General features: G+C 45.5%; 1 protein-coding gene across 4 annotated transcripts in view; it reads right to left on the bottom strand.

Annotated features, from left to right (window-relative positions):
* Calx (sodium/calcium exchanger 3) overlaps positions 1-18,644 on the bottom strand; it is a 370,386-nt gene that overhangs the window by 181,162 nt on the left and 170,580 nt on the right. The window lies entirely within an intron of this gene.

Below are 18,644 nucleotides of genomic sequence, written 5' to 3'. Positions count from 1 at the left end.
CCATTTTATCCTCTTCCGGATTTACACAGTTTGTGCGCAATAAAACAGCAAACTGGTTATCAGTGAAAGGTATAATCACATCAAAATATATTACGCTTCTAGCATAACATATTCTGTCTCTGTCTGATGAATTCCTCTGTGCCATTCCTCGTCTTCTGTACCCGAGCTCATCTACCACACATGGGTGAGGTCGCCTAGCCCAACCCTACTATGACGTCTTGCTCAAGTGCATCTAAATGATCACAAGACTCGTCCTTTCGGTATAACTTCGCATAAAACTCTATATATCACGTGTGGCATCCAATCTGTCTATCGCGCAACTCGAAAGCCTACCAGGAGGCGAAGTGGCGTCGAAGTGCCGGTGGTGATCTTTGTGCCAGTGTACAGTTGCGCCCGCTTCCGTCACGCGAAGGTTCGTGGGATTACGACCGCGCGGGTCTCCGTCGTCACCGAGGGCGCACCCTTTCTTTGGAACACAGGGGTCTTGCGTGGCAGCGTCTTCCATGCACGACATCATGTTGGATTGGACTGGATTGGATCTGTGGCCTTGCCATTTCGATGCCGATCTTACGTACCGTCGTCGGCGTCTTCTTCTAAGTGCGCCGCAGTCCTAAGCGGAACGATTATTTTTGTCGTTCTTCAGGGGGTCTAGTAGCAAATGCCTACACTTCGAGATCGATCAAGAATCTTGATGCGTAGAAATGCTGATCATCAAGACAGTATCCGCAAGCACTAACGCTCTCATAAGAGGAACAGGTACAGCGTCCGCGTGAACTGACCGCTCGCAATGTGTTGTGGTTAAGAAAAACTTTCACAAGATCTTTGCCCTTGTAGTTTTTTTTATGCAATGTTGATTGCCTGAGGGCATAAAACTGTACGTGATAATAGATGAGGATGCCTAAATAAATGAGAAAAGGTTCGCTGATCTAATGAAATCGAGCAGTGAACGATGATGAGGTCCTTGTGTCCAAGCGTTGTATGATGCACTATTGTTCGGCGAAAGACCCGCTGCCGCCAGGTGCCGAATTCTTGTTGGCTTCAACGCCGGACAAACCCACAACAGGTGGTGAATGTCAGCCTCAAGATTTCGGTTCTTGCAAACCGGACACCCGGGGCGGGTTATGCGAATCTCAGTGACCGCCGGGGTTGCGGGAAAGGCTGATGCCAGCGTACTAATTCCGAGTAGGGTGTAGTGATGGGGTGCGTAAGGGGGTTAGGTGCATAGGGTAGGCTTGCCCTATGCACAGACTCATCCATTCATATAAGGCATGCGCCCGCCTTTACGGGCTTAATGAGGTAAAAAGGTGACGAGAACCAATCAGCCTGGCACGCTGCAGCTGTCGAGTGATGTCACTTGACAAGTCGCTGTGCATTGACCAATCAGCCTGGCTCGCCGCACTTCTTTTCCCCTTTCATTTCCTCCTCGCACTTTTCCACGTTACAACACCTACACCGCGCAACCGAGCAACGTGGCTTTAACAGCTCTCGCTGTATAAACAGTCGCCTACAGTCGACGGCGCAACGTACGGATTTGGTTTCTTAACGCACGACGCACATAGCCTCCTTGTAAACATGCTAACGCATATGGCAGCACACAGGTGCTGCTTTTCATGCTGATAGAAAAGAGGCATCGTGGTACTTGCCCTATCAGTACTCCTAGTCCATCAGTCCACTCACTTCCTTTGTTCTCTGCCTCAATAGATAGCTTTGGACCGACTTTGCGACCAGCTGGCCCCATTGAGCCGTGTCCAAGACATCACCATTGGCGCCTTTGTGGTGAGCTCCAACTAAAGCTGTTTTGTCAGAACTCCCAAGCGCCCAATACATGCAGCCAAATCCAATGAGATAAATCTCCTTCGAGTGAAACGACCTAGCAACAAAACGCAGACGATGAAGGAAAAGTAAACTGTTTCAGCGGTAGGGGGTCTGCTAAAGATAAGGTGGACATCATTTATTCCATACTATTTGTCTTTTGCTAGGACTGCATGGGAGAGGAATCGCCATGGGCCATTTAATCAATGTTTCAGTATTTTGTCTTCTCATACCTGGCAACTAGGAAGTCTGTGAGGGTCGTTACGCTGAATATCTGATCGCGATTAGCTGACTGCAGTTAGTAAAGTCTCCATTTAAACTTCACCGTACATAAACCGGACCAGACCCCAAAGTGAAGATGTTTTTCCTTTGGTGAGATTTTCAGCAATACAGCAAAACGACTTCAATGACCCCGCAAGCGACCAAACAATGCTCTAAAATATATCCAGAAATACAAAAAAAAATTGCCTGCTGATAAGCGTGACCGCGCGTGGGTGTGTGTGTTTGTGTTCTTTTCCGCAGGTAAAACCAGGAGAACTTTAATAATTAAAAGATAGAACATAGAGGCCCTTGTGCTGTGCGATGTCAGTGCTGTGCGATGTCCCTCATAGCCCGAGTTCCTTCGGGACGTTAAACCCCAATAAACCAAACCAATAAACCAACTAAAAGATAAAACACAATTCTTCTTTTATTAATCGACGAAATTTCAAGCACCCTGAAAAGAAAAAAAGCTATTTCTAACAAAGAAAAGCCCACTAAAATTGCCCGCACCGCACTGAAGCTCCTTGAAAAATGAACCAATAAAGATGTAACCAAGTAGTAGACACCAAATAGTCCGTGCTTTACCTAGCTCCCCAAACCACAAGCACAGGGGAAAGCAGTGCTAACGCAATCGGATTACTTTCACTCGATTACCCTTTTGGACGTTTTCGTTTCGCGGCAAACTATTAAAGCCAGCCAGAAAGACAAACACTAAACACATGCACGCGGTTGAAAAGTACGAAATCCGTGGTCCTTCAAGAATCTGTACTCGTTCCCAAACCAACCGGAAATGGCGACAACACCAAGAACATCAACTCCTCTCCACGAACCGACCAGGGCCTTAACGCCGCAGTCACTGAATAAAACATGACCCTAAAAGCGAAAAAGAAAATCAGTAAGAGAAACAAAAACCTCGTGAATAAAATACGCCGCACCTCGGCGCCAGGAACGGAACCGAAAACAGATTCGCACTAAGATTCGCGTGCTTCGAATGAAAAGGAAACGAGGGTCAGGGTGGAATGAAAAGGTCGTTGCTAATTAACTAGCGCGAGTTAGGTTCCCAGATTAACAAGGCATTGCTCTATCCGCTTGCCTCTTTGTCCTTCCTGTTCTATTTTTCTTTCTTTTTTTTTTCCTTAACTGCTTCCTGTTTACGTAGCCCCGGTGCAATAACACGGACTCCTTGCAACTTGATAGCCCCTCGCACGCACATTTAGCGCCGTGCTCCCGCCTTGCATATCTGAGCCCGCATAATTATTTAATGGCGGATGCAACGCTCGCAGCGCTACTTACGGTGTCTACGGCGAAAAAAGTAATAATATGCGTCACTGAAACAGGTACTTTTATACTCCTGTCTTAAAAGGCTCGCGGAGGACACCAGGTTGATATGACGTCACGGAAGTGCATAAATTGCGGCTTGTTAAGACCGGATGTGATGTTAGAAGGCGCTCATGACTCTGATTAAGTAAACTAATTGCGATTACGGGAAGGTCAAGAAATTTGTGAACGACTAGATTTTATTTTTTATTTTTATATATTTATTTTCATTCCAGGTACATCTCCAAAAAACAAAGCTGAGCGGATCCACAGCCAAAGGCTAGTAACGGATTCATACACATGATTTTGAAAAAGTGAGGCGGAAGTGTGCGCGCATGAACACAGGACCACGCACAAAACATAAAAAACAAATGGTTACACGCCTCATCCAACTATATCATAAAAGTAAACCAGCCGCCGCGGTGGCTCAGTGTTTATAGTGCTCGGCTGCTGACCCAAAAGACGCGGGTTCGATCCCGGCCGCGGCGGCTAGAATTTCTTTGGAGGAGAAATTCTAGAGGCCCGTGTACTGTGCGGTGTCAGTGCACGTTAAAGAACCCCAGGTGGTCGAAGTTATTCCGGAGCCCTTCACTACGGCGTCTCTCATGGCCTGAGTCGCTTTGGGACGTTAAACCCCATAAACCAAACCAAACCATAAAAGTAAACCAAGCACTTGTTCACACCAACATTGCATAATTAACACTGTTATGTAGGCCAATTGATACAAGGTTATAAGGTAAATAAATAAATATGCACTTCACACACCATCAACAAAATACACAGTATAATCCACATTGCACACATGTTAACCATTACGGATAACACGATGATGTAACAAGATAGTGTTCTGCCACGCGTTACGATCACCGAGCATCCCAGGACAAGAAAAACGCTCGGAAAATCCTTGTTCTTCGTAAAATGAATACAACCACGGAGAACTTGATACTGCTATGGCATGTTTCCACGCGGTGCTTTTTCACGCTTCACGAAATGCCACATATACGAAGACAAAGGACGAATAATGAGGACGGTGAGCGTATGTGGGGCAAATTCAATCCGGGTTATTAAATTTTCTGGCGAAGAATACGAAGCGAAGAATCTTTTCAAACGTTCGACCGCAAGCCTTTTTTGCGGATCCCCAACATGCTGCGCTTTGACACTACGGCGCTGGGCATTTGATTCAATAAGATTTCAAGGCGCCCGACTCTAAACTTGATTGTTGCAAGTGTGCTTTCGCCCTCGCCTCTGAGCGGATTACAAAAGCTGGAATTTGCGCTCACCAAGTTCCCCTAAACATTTCACTAACCAAGTTCAGTGCGCGTAGACGTGGCTATCCCGAACCAAAGCCGACATGAATAGCGAAGAGGAAACCTAACTTCGCTATCGAGAACCAAAAAAAAAAAAAGAAAACTCGTAAGCTATAACTAGGGGTTCGAATTTCGTTTAAATCGAAAAAAACGCATCAAAGTATCATGAATTTAGTTTTTAAAATTTGGGTTTTAACCGAAAAAGGTCAGTATTCTTGGCATTAAAGGCATAGCTAGTTGGCTGTTGAGTACGAGCTACACTAAGTCATAGTTGAAAATGAACTAAATAGGGAAGTCAGCCCCTTACAAAAATTTCTTTACGCAATCTATAGACTGTTCATAGACTTTCTACAGACAGATTCTATAATCTGGTCTATAGGCAATACAAACCCTTCTGACAGTCTACGGACAGAATTATGGCCATACACCTTTAGCAGACTTCTGTGAACAGACAGTTTATAGACTATGAATAGAGAAAAGTAAATACATATAGAAAGACAATAGAATCTGCAAGATGTCTATAGACCTTCTATAGACCATTTTTATAAGGGATGGGCGTAAGCGGGGATGGCCGTGTTGTTGGATAAGCCGCATACGATTTTAGGCATTTTCCCGCTTACGCCTCTGCAGACCGGGAAGCATCACCTCATCGCCGCCTACTATCTAAGAACTGTTAGTTCATTATCATCCGCCGCTCATCGCAGTTAATTAATTACAAACAGTTACACAAACTGCATCTGGGACGCTGGCCCGAAATCGTGCATAGTCGTCATGAAAAGTGCCATGTTCGGGCTTGAGCGACAATTGAGCTGCAGTTCCATCGCGGCCATCAACAGATACCCCGCACTCTCTCTCTCAACCCGGCGTGAGAACCCAAAGATAACATGCCAACTTAGCTCTGAGCAGTAAATTGCTCCTTGCGTTCTTGTCTGCCGGATGTCTAATCAAACTTGACATACCTTTTTATGACGAAAACAACTCCATGTGCAAGCGTGCCTTCAAGTACAAAATTACTCTCAAATTATGTTAATCAGCGAAAAACGAACTGTTCATAATGGCGAAAGTGCCGAGATTGACTAAATGAGTTTTGACGATACATAATACCCATATTAAGTTTCCGATTAAAGTAAACCATGCGTAGAAAGTAATAGTCTCCGAAAGAAGCAGACATTTTCATACTGAAATAAAACCCGAAGAAGTCCGTCGAATTTTCGAAAACTAAAAACCTAAAAGCCCAACCGCTAGCTATAACCAACATGCTAACCTGTTATCCTCGCTAGTTGTAGGTACCGTGACATCATGCCGAGTCAAGTTAGATTTGCATGAACAAACAGCCCAAAGGCAGGCCACACAGAAACAGGACCTACGTCATTCTCGTTCCATCCGCTTCCCACGCCATTGCACTCTCTGTTAGGCGCAGAAACTACTCCCGAATGCACACATAACTTCCGCAGACTTTCTGGCGCAGTCATATGCACCGGCACTTTCACCTCCGCTGCGGAACACATATTCCACCTCCCCCCTGGTGAGGCACCCACACGCCGTAAGATTGGTGCGGCCAGAGTACGAGCACATCTTTCCGGACGCTAGCCACGCGGAATACGGAAAGAGCTCAGGAAGCAGCCTACCGGCACAACACGGAGTGCATGATGACGAATGTACTACCACGACCACAAAGTTGCCCCGGCGCTGAGTCGCGGAGCCGAGTCCTGGAACCATTCCTACCCCTTTCTGCCTCTATTATTGTCTCCCTTCCTCCTTCCCGTCACTTCCTCTCCACTCTCATTTTTTTTTCTCTCCATCGTTCTCTCGTTCCATCCGTCTCGCCAGTTCCTCTCGTCTCTTCCATTTATTTTTGCCGGTTTCCATGGCAACGGTAGGCCGTGACCGCCTTGCTCGATGCACTGCACACCACAAATACATAGCGTATGCGTTATATGCGCCACACGGACGCCGCCACGCGGGATAAAAAAGAACTAACAACACCACAGGGGCAGCCCCATGGTAACGCCTGTCTTGGGACGTGCCCTGCAAGCCTGAGGAAGAAGTCAAAGTTATTCAATTTGTGGCGCTGACAGTGTTATTCCAACGTGGAAAGGGACCAGGAAAGAGAGTAAAAAGGTGACGTACTGGCGTTCGGGTTGTGGGCGAGTGAGCGAACAACAGCTAGAGCCGGCCGTTGGGAATTGTTGGGGTGGGCCAGAGAAAACGAATCAACCGTGCCGGCGAGCGTTTCTATAGACGTTCGCGGCGTTCTTTGTATCTGAATGAGGGCTGGTGTGTTGTGAAATCGAAGCACTCTCCGAGCCGTGCTTTTTCAGCGTGACCCCCGAAGTGGGAGTTTGTTTCGCTTGCTAAGACAACCAGTCGGCTGGTGATAAACGGAGGAGAGCTGCATCGAAAGAAATTAACTGGTTAGTTCAAAAAGGGATGGTCAGTAGGTAGCGTTACCATTACGTTCTCACTGAGGTAAGAAAACAACGACAACGCTGGCAACTCATCACTCCATCTTGACCTTTCGTAGAGTCGGGGACAAAAGTCTGTGAACCAATTGATCCTCAAACGAAGCCGATAGCTCGGCTATTAGTCGACGGCTGGAGAACATATTTGCGGAGGTGAAAGTCAAAATTTTTTTCTTTCATCTCCTCAGGTGCGGTCTCCAGCCGCCAGCTAATATATAGCTATCGGAATCGTTTGAGAAAAACGTGGTCCAGAGACTTTTGTCCCCGACTGTACTTCATTTCATTTCATATCCGGGGTATTCACCAGACGTCCCTGGTGTCATGATGTGGTAGAAAGCGTAGCGTCAGCAATGCAAGGGTTAGCAGGTGGCGATAAGCGATTAGATATGCCTGCAGCCTTTAACCATGTTACATGCACCCCAATATGGTGGCCGGTGTGGTGTGGGCGCATACTCGTTAAAGATATCCCAAAGTGCCAAGGTGGCCTTGCAACAATTTCAGCGCCTGCCTAAAAACAGCTTCACTCAGGGACTCGAGCCGCGACAAACGCAAGACATTCTGTACGATTAGAGACGCACGTTTGGTTGTCAACATTCCTTGCCTAGGGGCTGTCGCCGCCAATTTAGCTTACACATGCAATGTGTGGCTTCCATAGAGCGCGGATATTCATGGCTATAAGCGCAGACAGGTGGCGTTAAGAAGCCGCCGGTAGAATGTTTGCTCTTCTCGTTGGACTGTCTCTTACATAGCTGCGATGGACATGAAAAACTTCGTCCCAGGTTGCCTATAACATAGAGTTTCTTACTACTACCTAGAGGGAAAGCTGGCGGCGCTGCACTTCAGCCAACATGGACGCCCAAAGCATCATGGGGCGGTGAGCTACTTGTTGCGGCACAGTCGTAGTTTTTCGGGAACACAGAGTGGCAGTACTAAGGCGTTTCATTCCGAAAACGTAGTTCGTGTGTGCGCAGACGACTTTCGCGCGAACGCAGTGTGCAAAAGCCATAGTAGTGAAGACGCAACGACACACGACGCCAATAAAAGGTTTTACTCTTCCGAAATGCCATTAAAAAACCTCTTAAAGTATCTAAACAACAAAATTTTTTTTGAAAACATATTTACTTCTAAAAGTGCGCTTGTTAATTACGAAATATTAGTTTTTTTAGTGTTCATCACTTGGCCAATAGGAAAGCTAGTCATGTCTTATTTTAGGCAAACTTTGCACTTAAATGCTTTTCTGCTCGTTTGTTGCAATCATTAGACAAGATATTGAATGTTAGGACGTTTGTAGCTATCAAACAGCTTTATTTTTTTATTATTTTTTGGCCAAAAGTTACAGTTCCGCAACAAGTAGCTCACCGCCCCATGATGCTTTGAGCGCCCATGGTGGCTGAGGTGGTCACGTGGGGTCTCCATGCAAACTACCATAGACGGCTTGCCAGCTTTCCCTCTAGGTAATAGTAAGAAACTCTATGGCCTATAACGCTCTTTTTCTTTACGCGCTTGTCGTCGGTCTGAAGAAATGAGTGCCGCCCTAAAGATGATGCCAGCACGTGCTTGTTTCTACTTGGTTGAGAATACTGTCACGTTTAGTGACGGCAGTCCAGAGCTCAGGAATACAGCAACAAGACTTGGAAACGAAGCTCTTTATTTGGGCTGACTTGCGCCCGCAAAAGAACTGAATCACTCGGCGCCGGCGTAAGTAACAAACGTGCTCGTCAGTCGTCGAAATGCGAATGCCCGCCGCTCGCGGCATCGCTCAATTTAAAGCCGGCATAGAAACCTCGAGATAGCAGGTGAAGATCTTCTACAGTAATCTGGAAACACGTAGATGCAGCTATTCATGGCTGTGATCAATCGAGATTAGTCCGGTCGCTTCTCGCGTCACAAACAAAAATTATAACACCCCTTTCCTGCGGCCTTGCGCGAACGAACGGACACTACAATGATACGTGGCAATACTATCATTGCTGGAAAGACACATTGTCACTGCTCAGCGATCCGATAGATTTTCTTGACATTCACGGTGCACGTTACATTATGCAAAAAAAGGAAGTTTACTCTACGAGACTGAGTGCAGGTTCTAAGGCCACAGTGCCTGAAGTGGAAATTCACTGCTGAGTCCTCTGCTTTTCGATGAAGAATTACATTTTGTGGGCAAAACGCACATATTGGTGCCATCATTTATTGGGCAGTGGTATCGCAGTTCCTAATATTTCCTAATACCATAAGCGGCTCCACACACAAGAAGAAAGATGTCTTAACACAAGTGCAAAATGTTTTAAGAGCAGTGTTTCAAATCGCTCCCCGCCGACTTAGTGTTGGAGCAGGGGTGCATAAAGGAGTCCTGGTAGGGGTAGTAAAGGACGTAGTGAAAGTGGTCTTGGTTATATGGTAAGAGCTGTGAGCCTATATTTACGAACCCATATAAATGCGTACGGGCATAAACATGGTCAAGATTTGTGCAGTCCTGGCCCGTTAGCCAACTCCGCTGGCTAAATCAAAACTGTTGCAAAACGGTTGATCAAAACGGTTGCACTCTGTCTCTCCTCTGAGGCAAAGAAATTTCCAGTGATTAAAAAGAAGAGCCCCGTCCATTCTCCATACAGATGCGGGTCGCCTGAAGGGTGGTTTCCTTGCGGTAATATAAAAAAATACACCTGACTCCAGAAACACTCTTGGAACCTGATGGAAACTGAATCGACCTACGTTGCTTTGAAGTAGATTTAATTTCATTCCGTTTGCGCTGCTTAAATTTCTGATTGCTTTCTTTCTCTTTTCTAGGAGGGCTGCCCGGATGCCATTACCGGCAGAGTGCACATAGTTCACCTCGCCTTTGACGAACAATTCACATGTGATAATAAAAACTCGAAAGTACTATGCTTCATTGTTCTTTAGTAAATTTACTGAAATTCTTAATATCAGCGGTACTGAAAAAGCAAAAGTGATGTTAATAAATGGATTTTCGCAATTATGGTCGTTTTTATTTTTTCTTTACTCAATACATTGCTCTGCTATTGTGCAGCGTCACGCATACACATTTTCAGTCCTCCCACTAGCCCAAAGTGCTTAGGTGCGGTAGGAAATGCCTGTGTAACGCACCAGAAATGCGGCGTTTTATACCCAAGCGGGTAAACACAGAGTGCATTTAAACCCGCACATTTTGAAGCCCAGACCCCAAATTCAGTAGAATACGAAGCACTCGAGTACGTGTGGTCAAGCACTGCACTTTTTGCGCCAAAGGCCTAATGTGTTACATTGTTTATGACCCCGTATGAAAGTATACAACTGCACATGATCCTGTAAGGTGGGCATGATGGTGCTTCGGCGTGGCTAAATCCCAATGCCCTGTTGCGGGCATTTTTGATTACTGTAACTCATGATCATTCAAAGCACAAATAACACAGAACGCGTTCAATCATTCTTAGTGATTCAGCTTCGAACGAAAGATTGACTCGCTGATTCACTGACTGATCCAGTGAGCGATCGACTGATAGATCACTTTTTGGATTGAATAGTGTATGGAGTGATTCGTTGGTCATTTTACTGGTCAATTGATTGATGAACCGATTGAGTGATACGTCAGGAGGCTAGCTTATCTATCGCTTGAGCGATCGAGTTATGAAGCGGTAACCTAGTTTCTTAAATAAACGCTGGATTATATAGATAAATCGAACTGTTCATTATCCTTTTTTATTATTTAATGAACACCGAAGTCTCAGCCCACGGGCGTTTCGCATTTCGTCGCCATCGAAATGCCGCCGCCGGGATCGAACGCGTGCAGAGCAACTGAATGCCAATGCCACAGTGCCAGTGTGTCTGGCGAACAATATAACCGATAAAGTAGGAAGGATATTCGATAAAGAGGGCAGATTCGCTTGAATGGAGGCAACTTTCTTTACGTTCCCCAAACTTTCCCATTCGGTTAGTCGGTATGAAGACTGCACCTGAACGATTGCCAATAACGGCTATCTTCTTTGCTAACACAGCACTGGATTAGAAAGAGGGGCAAGGTAGCGGGGGAAACGAGGAAAAAAAGGTGCTGGCGAAGGCAAATAAAAAAAAAAGAATGGGGACGCCGGCGGTGCGTTCTCGCTGGAAACGATAATCGAGATATTGGGAAAAGCGGGACATCGATCGCCTTTTCGCGTGCGACCCTCGTCGTTGGGGGGCACACGCCCTTTCCGGGAATGCTCGCGATCAGCCCCAGCGCCGCAGACGCCGGTACTGAGAAGCTCACGCACTCGTAACTGTGGCCGAGAGGGGCATAACAAAGAGAACCGGTACGGCGTTTTTTTTTTCTTTTCTAGTTCTGTGAGGTAGGCTACGCTGATGCAAATACATACACGGCGCAGGAAAGCGACATACGCATGTGAAGAAACGAGAGCACCTGCAGATGAACTATGGTCACATCGAAGGGAAAGGTCTATGGCGGCGGGGAGACTGAGACCCCCTCCGCTTCCCTTTATCCCCAAGTGGCCACCCAGGCTCTGACCGAAAGGGGAGGCAACCATTTTGTGCTCCCGTCATCTAACGTTCAACAGCTGAACGCTGTAGACTGTGGGTCACTGGGCCGGGCAAACAAGGAACAGATCGAAAAAAAGGACTTAAAATAAGGGAAGAAAGAGAGAAGGGAAGAAAGAGAAAGAAAGAAAAAAAGACAAAGGAAGAGAGAAAGAATGAAAGAAATATAGAAAGAAAGAAAGGAAGAAAGAAAGAAAGAAAGAAAGAAAGAAAGAAGGAAAGGTAAAAAGAGAGAAATAAAGAGAGAAGGAAAGAAAGAAAGAAAAAAGAAAGAAGGAACAAAAGAAAGCAGGAACGAAAGACAGAAGGAAATAAATAAATGAATAAAGAGTGAAAGAAAGAAAGCAAGAAAGAAAGAAAGAAAGAAAGAAAGAAAGAAAGAAAGAGAGAAAGAAAGAATGAACGATAGGAAGAAAGAAAGAAAGAAAGAAAGAAAGGAAGAAAGAAAGAAAGAAAGAAAGGAAGGAAGAAAGAAAGAAAGAAAGAGAGAAAGAAAGAAAGAAAGAAATGAAGGAAGAAAGAAGGAAAGAAAGAGAGAGAGAGAAAGGGGAGAGAGAACGATACCGGAAAGAGGCAAGTGTTTTCGGTCTAGACGACAGAATAGTGAAGAAAGAAATAAGCACTTGGAACCAAGAGAGTAAACCTCAAGTTCATGGTCTGAACTACAAGCTGACTCCCGAACTCTACCCACGTGCTGCTGGTTTCGACAGTATCGAACAGAAGACGGCAGTTTGTGTACGCACGTAACCCTCGGCGTACAGAAGGTCCATTAAAACCGTTATTGATTCAGCGAACAAAGACAAAATGGAACAGAACGCAGATACCGGCACCTGACAGAGTATGAAAACTGAGCGCATTGAGCCAATCTTCCTCCGAAACACGTAGTACATTTTTTAAAAAAAATCACCAAATAAAAAAGCGCTGCGCCACCGAACATAATTCAACGAGGATACTAAAGCGGAATTCTCTTCCCCAGAAAGATAGAAAGTAAAAGAACAAAAATGATAGCGTCCACCGGACATCACAGGCGTCCGTACAACGCTCGCTCCTGCCACATTTAGTCTTTCTTTTCCGTGTAACTGATTGTGCAGCTTGGTCTGACGTAAACGGACCGATTCCACCCTTTATGATGAACCTTCAGTTCGCCGTGCGATAGCGCCCACGCCGCGCAGTACAACGGTCGGTGCAAGGGCATTGATAAATTGCATTCACCCGTTCTCCCTCCTCACTTCTCCGAGAGCGATACAACGTTCCGAAATAGTGCCGCCATTTTTTTCTTTTTCCTAGTGATGGTGGTGGCGTTTACGATCAGGTGAAGGTGCAAGCGGTCAGAGCTTTCGGGATATTAAAGCCCCCGTGCGTCATACGGGACGCAGCATGTGTGGGAAAGGGCGTGCGATAATGGCGGATTGAGAGAAAGGAGGTACTGGAGGAGAGTGCGAAGTTTCTCCCGAAGAGAAAGCAGAGATTTCAAAGGGTACGCCGCCGCCAAAAACAAACTGAGCGGCCTGTGCTTACAGTAAGGCCGGGCTAAGGTATGATTTACGGGCAACCCTTTTCACGGTGCCTCAGGTGCAACGCCCCCGGAACCAATGCAAATGTTTTGTTTTAGAGAAAAAAAAGATTTGCGCTAAGTTTTCCAACGCACATAATAAAAGCAGAGGATTTAGCGGTTCTTCCAGCGTCGCATCTGAGTTGTCGTTTACATTTTTAGATAAGTGCGCTTTGGGGTATTGTGCGCGGTTTTAGCGGGTGCAGGCTTGAGTAAGGGTATTGATTCACATGTTTTTTGGATTGCAATGCGTTCGAATCATGCATATTTCAACGTACACGACCCGCGAGTAGTATTTGAATACGCCGGTTGAAAGGCCTTCTTCCGTTATTATAAAATCTATTTGCTTTTTACTGTGATTGCCGTGAAAAGAAATGCGCAAAGTGGGGAATCGTAATTGCAGCACTATCACCGGTAATGCCAGAACCATGGCTGTAATCTAGGTGTGCTGTTAATCCATTGAGAAGGTGGACCAACAAGAATGTGCTTTCTAGGATAATGAGGTCTTTGTGGGCCTGGCCTATCCGTACCAGAAAGGGGGCACACCACTGAGGGTGCAGTATGTCTGAGGTAAGCGGCTGCCGTTACATTGCGTCCTTCCATCCCCGTAACTTATCTGCAGAGGTTGGTTTCACGTACCTCTCAGTGTCTAAATTTTAAAGATCTTCAAAGTTCAATTTTTGACCAACCTATATGTAAGGAAATTGTAAGGAAATTGTAAGGAAATGTAAGGAAATGTAAGGAAATATGTAAGGAAAGGGGGGGGGGGGAGCCATCACTCTCTCTTCTTCATCCCAAAGTAACCCTAAATGTGCATTTCTTTCTTCTTTTTACTAAACGGCGTGTTGCCACTTGCATTGCTTCAGAAGTGTCTGTACTGAGCATTTTCACCGAGCCTGTAAAGCTGACGCAGTAAAACACATTAAGGCGGTCTCTGTGTTTAACGTAATGCTGAAAAGCCCTGGAAAAAGAACAGCAATTACTTGTTCTTGTTTTTTTTCAAGTCTGTTCAGACTTGCTCGCCAAATCATTCTCTTTTTCTTTGTTTTCGTTTCCCTTCCAACCGCTACACGCGTGAATAGATGTAAAGGCTGTTCCTTCGCCCTTACATCGCGTTCTTAAAATCGCCTGGCTCGCAGGTGCTGCCGTCTCCAAGCGAGTAATCGCTCCTAGCTAAACAGATCCTCTCAGAGTAAGTCTTCGACAAGGCTGTGCTGAGACAGACGTTCTTTCCAAGACAAGGAACCAATTTCGACAAACTCTCTCCCTCCCTTCTGTCTCTCTCTCTCCTTCATCCTATCCGTCTCGTAGACTCTTAAATAGGATGGGCGCGTGGGTTCGGGACAATTAATTTCTCCAACTCCAATTCCGAAGCCCATTCCGCGAGGCTTAACACGAGCCCGTCGTTTGTTCGACCGCTCGTGGTCCCGATGGGGGCTTTCCGGGCGAAACAAACTCTTCAAGAGGACGCTATCACGAACGAGCGTATGCAGGCAGTCAGTATTCGTGCGCCGAAAATGGCTTTAACGAGGTCTGTCTGGGGGCAGTTTTCGACGTCAAGCTTTCGAGACGAGAGACACTCAGACCGGAGGGGTCCCTGTTTCTCGCGGACCGACCTAGAAACAAATAAGGAGTGGCCAACTATGACTCACATCGAAGATGTCTCCGTTGGGGAAACACCGAGGATGTACGCTCGAATGATTGCGAAGCACAGCGAAAGTAGCGAGCAGAGAGTTTGCATATTTGTCCCCGGGGACCAGAGCGGTAGTTTCAATGCTGAGGATGTCTCGGCGTCGTTTACTGCATTGTCATTCTCGGAGCATAACTGACTAACGCGTCGCGCTCTCATGTGTGTCGGTGTGAGTGCTTACACTGGTAGTTAAAGCTTTGATGAGCTTAATCTTAGCGACAAACCTAAATTTAATTTCTGCCTATAGGCACAGTCTTGTATAAAATTTCCCCTTGTTCTGATGGTACGAATTGCGCAGTTTAACATTAAATCTCAAACAATACGCCCTGGATGAGGGAAATGCCATCTATTCGCCAAAAGCAGCGTTTCATTGATTTACGACGTGTGATGTGCCGTCTCTGGTAACAGCAAATTGGCAATGCGGTTAGCTACTCAGCCGTGTAGTTTCGAAAAGTTCTCCAAAAGTTCGATAACTTATCGAAAAGTTCAAAGAGCTTCGAGAATTTCCAGAGCTTATCGAAAAATTCAAAAAGTTCGCGTAAGATGAGGTAAAGGGTTCTCCTCATACTACACAAATTCAGAGCTTTAGACATGCCATAAGTGGACCGCTAACGCGGCTGAAAAGCAAGCCCCGTTGCTTGGTTAGTTTCGGCTAAGAGGGTACGTGTGCATGAGTGTGCGTGCAGATACCGCGTTTCTCTCTGCGACGCCTCCCCCCCCCCCCCCCCTCCCTCCTCATTTTTTTTTCTTCTTCATGGTGCAGTATAGTAGACCCAGACCACGTTGGCTGAGACTGACGTTTCTATACCCTCATGCTGAAGAATTCTTCCCACACAAACTTGTCAGTGCATACCCCCCATAGGGAGCTCACCTTGTGATTGCACATGGCTATCGCCATAATTGAGAAGGGTATATTTCAAGCAAAACACGCTAACTTATCAGCTAATTTCACTGGCAGTTCTAGCTGCCTTCTTTTTATAGGGCTACAGCTGGTGCAGAGGGACAGCCGAAGTTTCCCCAACACTCTAAACAGAGCGGAGTAAAAAAGGATTAAGCTCTCCTCTAAGGCACTTCCTTTCATAAAAGAGAGCTCGTTAGAAGACAGATTACTCCCTTTTTACTCCCATATAGGTGTCATCATCATCATCATCATCAGCCTGACTACACCCCCTGCAGGGCAAAGGCCTCTTCCATGTCTCTCCAATTAACCCTGTCCTTCGCCAGTTGCCGCCACCGTATCCCCGCAAACTTCTTAATCTCATCCGCCCACCTAACTTTCTGCCGTCCACTGCTACGTTTGCTTTCTCTTGGAATCGACTCCGTTACCCTTAAGGACCAGCTGCTATCCTGTCTTCGCATTACATGCCCTGCCCAAGCCCATTTCTTCCTCTTGATTTCAACTAAGATGTTCAACTAAGATATAGGTGTACTTCTCCTTAGAGTGTAGATTCCGACAGTTTCACGAGACCCCCTCGCCCTACAATGCACCGGAAGTGGCGTATAAACATAAGCGTCTAACAGAACCTGCAGAGGGGCTCGACGGTTCTGAATTTCAGAATGCATTATAGAGCAAACGAAATACAAACATGAAAGAGAAGGACACGGGACACGCGCTAACTATTACCTAACTTTATTTGCTACCCGGAGCAGCTTCCTGAAACGCAAGTATCTTAACTTTACGTCGCAACAAGCCATTGCGTTGTACTTCACTGATCAGAAGGCACTCCCGGGTGTTACGGAATACACAGCATGGAATACATTTCGCACAAACCCACGCACGGATTAATTACTTTTACATTTACAAGTATGCCGGCAATGCAGCATGATTAATATTCTAATATAATATTAACCCACCGTCTAATATTAACCCACCTGTAAAAATTAAACTATTCGCCGATGATTGTCTAATTTACACGCGTGTAGCCTGCACGGAAGATCAGATCAAACTAAATAAATGCCTACAATCATTAAACTCGTGGTGCCAAAGATGGGGTATGGTAATTAACTACAATAAATCTACATACACTCACGTAACTAAAAAACAGAACGTTATCAGATTTGAATATAATATTGGAGAAAATACCTTGGTCGAGGTGCAGAGTTTCCGGTACTTAGGGGTGACAGTGACGCATAATCTAGACTGGCGTATTCATATTGAGAATATCTATTCAAAAGCGTACCAGAAGCTTTGCTTTCTTAGGAGAAAACTTCCAAACGCAACTAGAGAAATTAAGTTAGTCGCCTACAAAACGTTTATACGACCAGTTCTGGAATATGCGAATGCTGTGTGGAGCCCTCACCAAAAATGCTTAAAAAAGAAGGTAGAAAGAGTACAGCGGATTTCAGCACGTTTTATATGTTCAAAGTATCGCCGTACTGACTCGGTTACAAAGATGATGCAGCAGTGTGAACTGGAAACGCTGGAAATTAGAAGAATAAAACATAGACTCAAACTTTTTTTCCAGATAATGCAAGGGACATTAAAAATAAATAAAGAACATTATGTGAAAGCGCCTCTAAAACGTGGTTCCCGGAAAAACCACAGCAAGGTACTACAGCCTATTAACACACGTACGGATGTGTACCGGTATTCTTTCTTCCCTGATGTAATTGAAATGTGGAACAGATTGCCAAGTGATGTTGTGGAGAGTATGAACGTGCAACAATTTGAGCTAGGTGTTGATATATTTTTGAGAAATGGTGCACAAATTTTGAACTCTGACTCATGATTGCTCATTTATGTATTTGTTTTTGTTCCCTCCCTGTAACGACCCTCATTTGAGGGTTAACAGTATGACCAAATAAATAAATAAATAAAATAAATTATCGCATACAACCGACTGCACGCTTCGTCATTTGGTGAGATGAGTAATCGGGCCCAGAGGCGTAGCTTTCGCGCCAACTCTTGCGTCTATGCTTAGGCAATCATAACCGATAACAAATTTGCGTCATAATTTCATTTTTTTCAACATGCTGGTAGGAACAACGGAACGGTCTTTGCGTCGTCCTGTGCGTACACTTTGGCTCCAAACAAGTGACACAGATTTCGCCTTTCTCATGTCCATTATTGAGCTATGCGGAACAGAAGCCAGACATTGCAGCGCACATTGAATTTACATAAACTCACTTTCATGAATAGGGAAAAGAGACAAACGCACAAATATCTGATACTGAGTCACAGATTCGATAAGGCGCTCTGCGCGAGCTTCTCTCACACCACCCCTTCCCCCTAAGAAAGTCCTTGGTCAAGTTCGCTAAAACTCTCTGTCGATGTCGACCAGTTTTTGCACTAAAAGGACGCATCGCACAAAGAAAAAAAATATGAAAGAGGAACAGCGCTTAATCACTGAGTCGATCGCAAAATTGTTGTCCAAACGCGTAGTTTATTATAAAATCCGCCATCATGCCACAAGCCCAGTTGCTGATAACAGCCAGATAAAGCGCCTACCGCTGGCTTTGCCGGCCCATTGTCCACAGCGAATGTATCATAATGCGGAAAGTCCCCAATGAGCGCCGCGTCATAAACACATCTTTTTTCGCTTTCTACGCACTTCCTGTCGAATATATCAGTTTACATTGGTCAGTAGCCGAACATTCTTCCATAACTACATCACGCGTAGCAATCACAAACGGGACATGGGAATGACATGTGTGACCAGTTCTAAAACACTCACGTTCACAAAGTCTTTGCGGCGTTTGTTACGGGGCATGCCACTTCT

The sequence above is a fragment of the Amblyomma mixtum genome, chromosome 8, assembly GCF_055824585.1.
Source record: "Amblyomma mixtum isolate Tamu chromosome 8, ASM5582458v1, whole genome shotgun sequence".
In the NCBI taxonomy this organism is placed as follows: domain Eukaryota; kingdom Metazoa; phylum Arthropoda; class Arachnida; order Ixodida; family Ixodidae; genus Amblyomma; species Amblyomma mixtum.
This window is presented reverse-complemented; position numbering and strand designations above follow the sequence as displayed.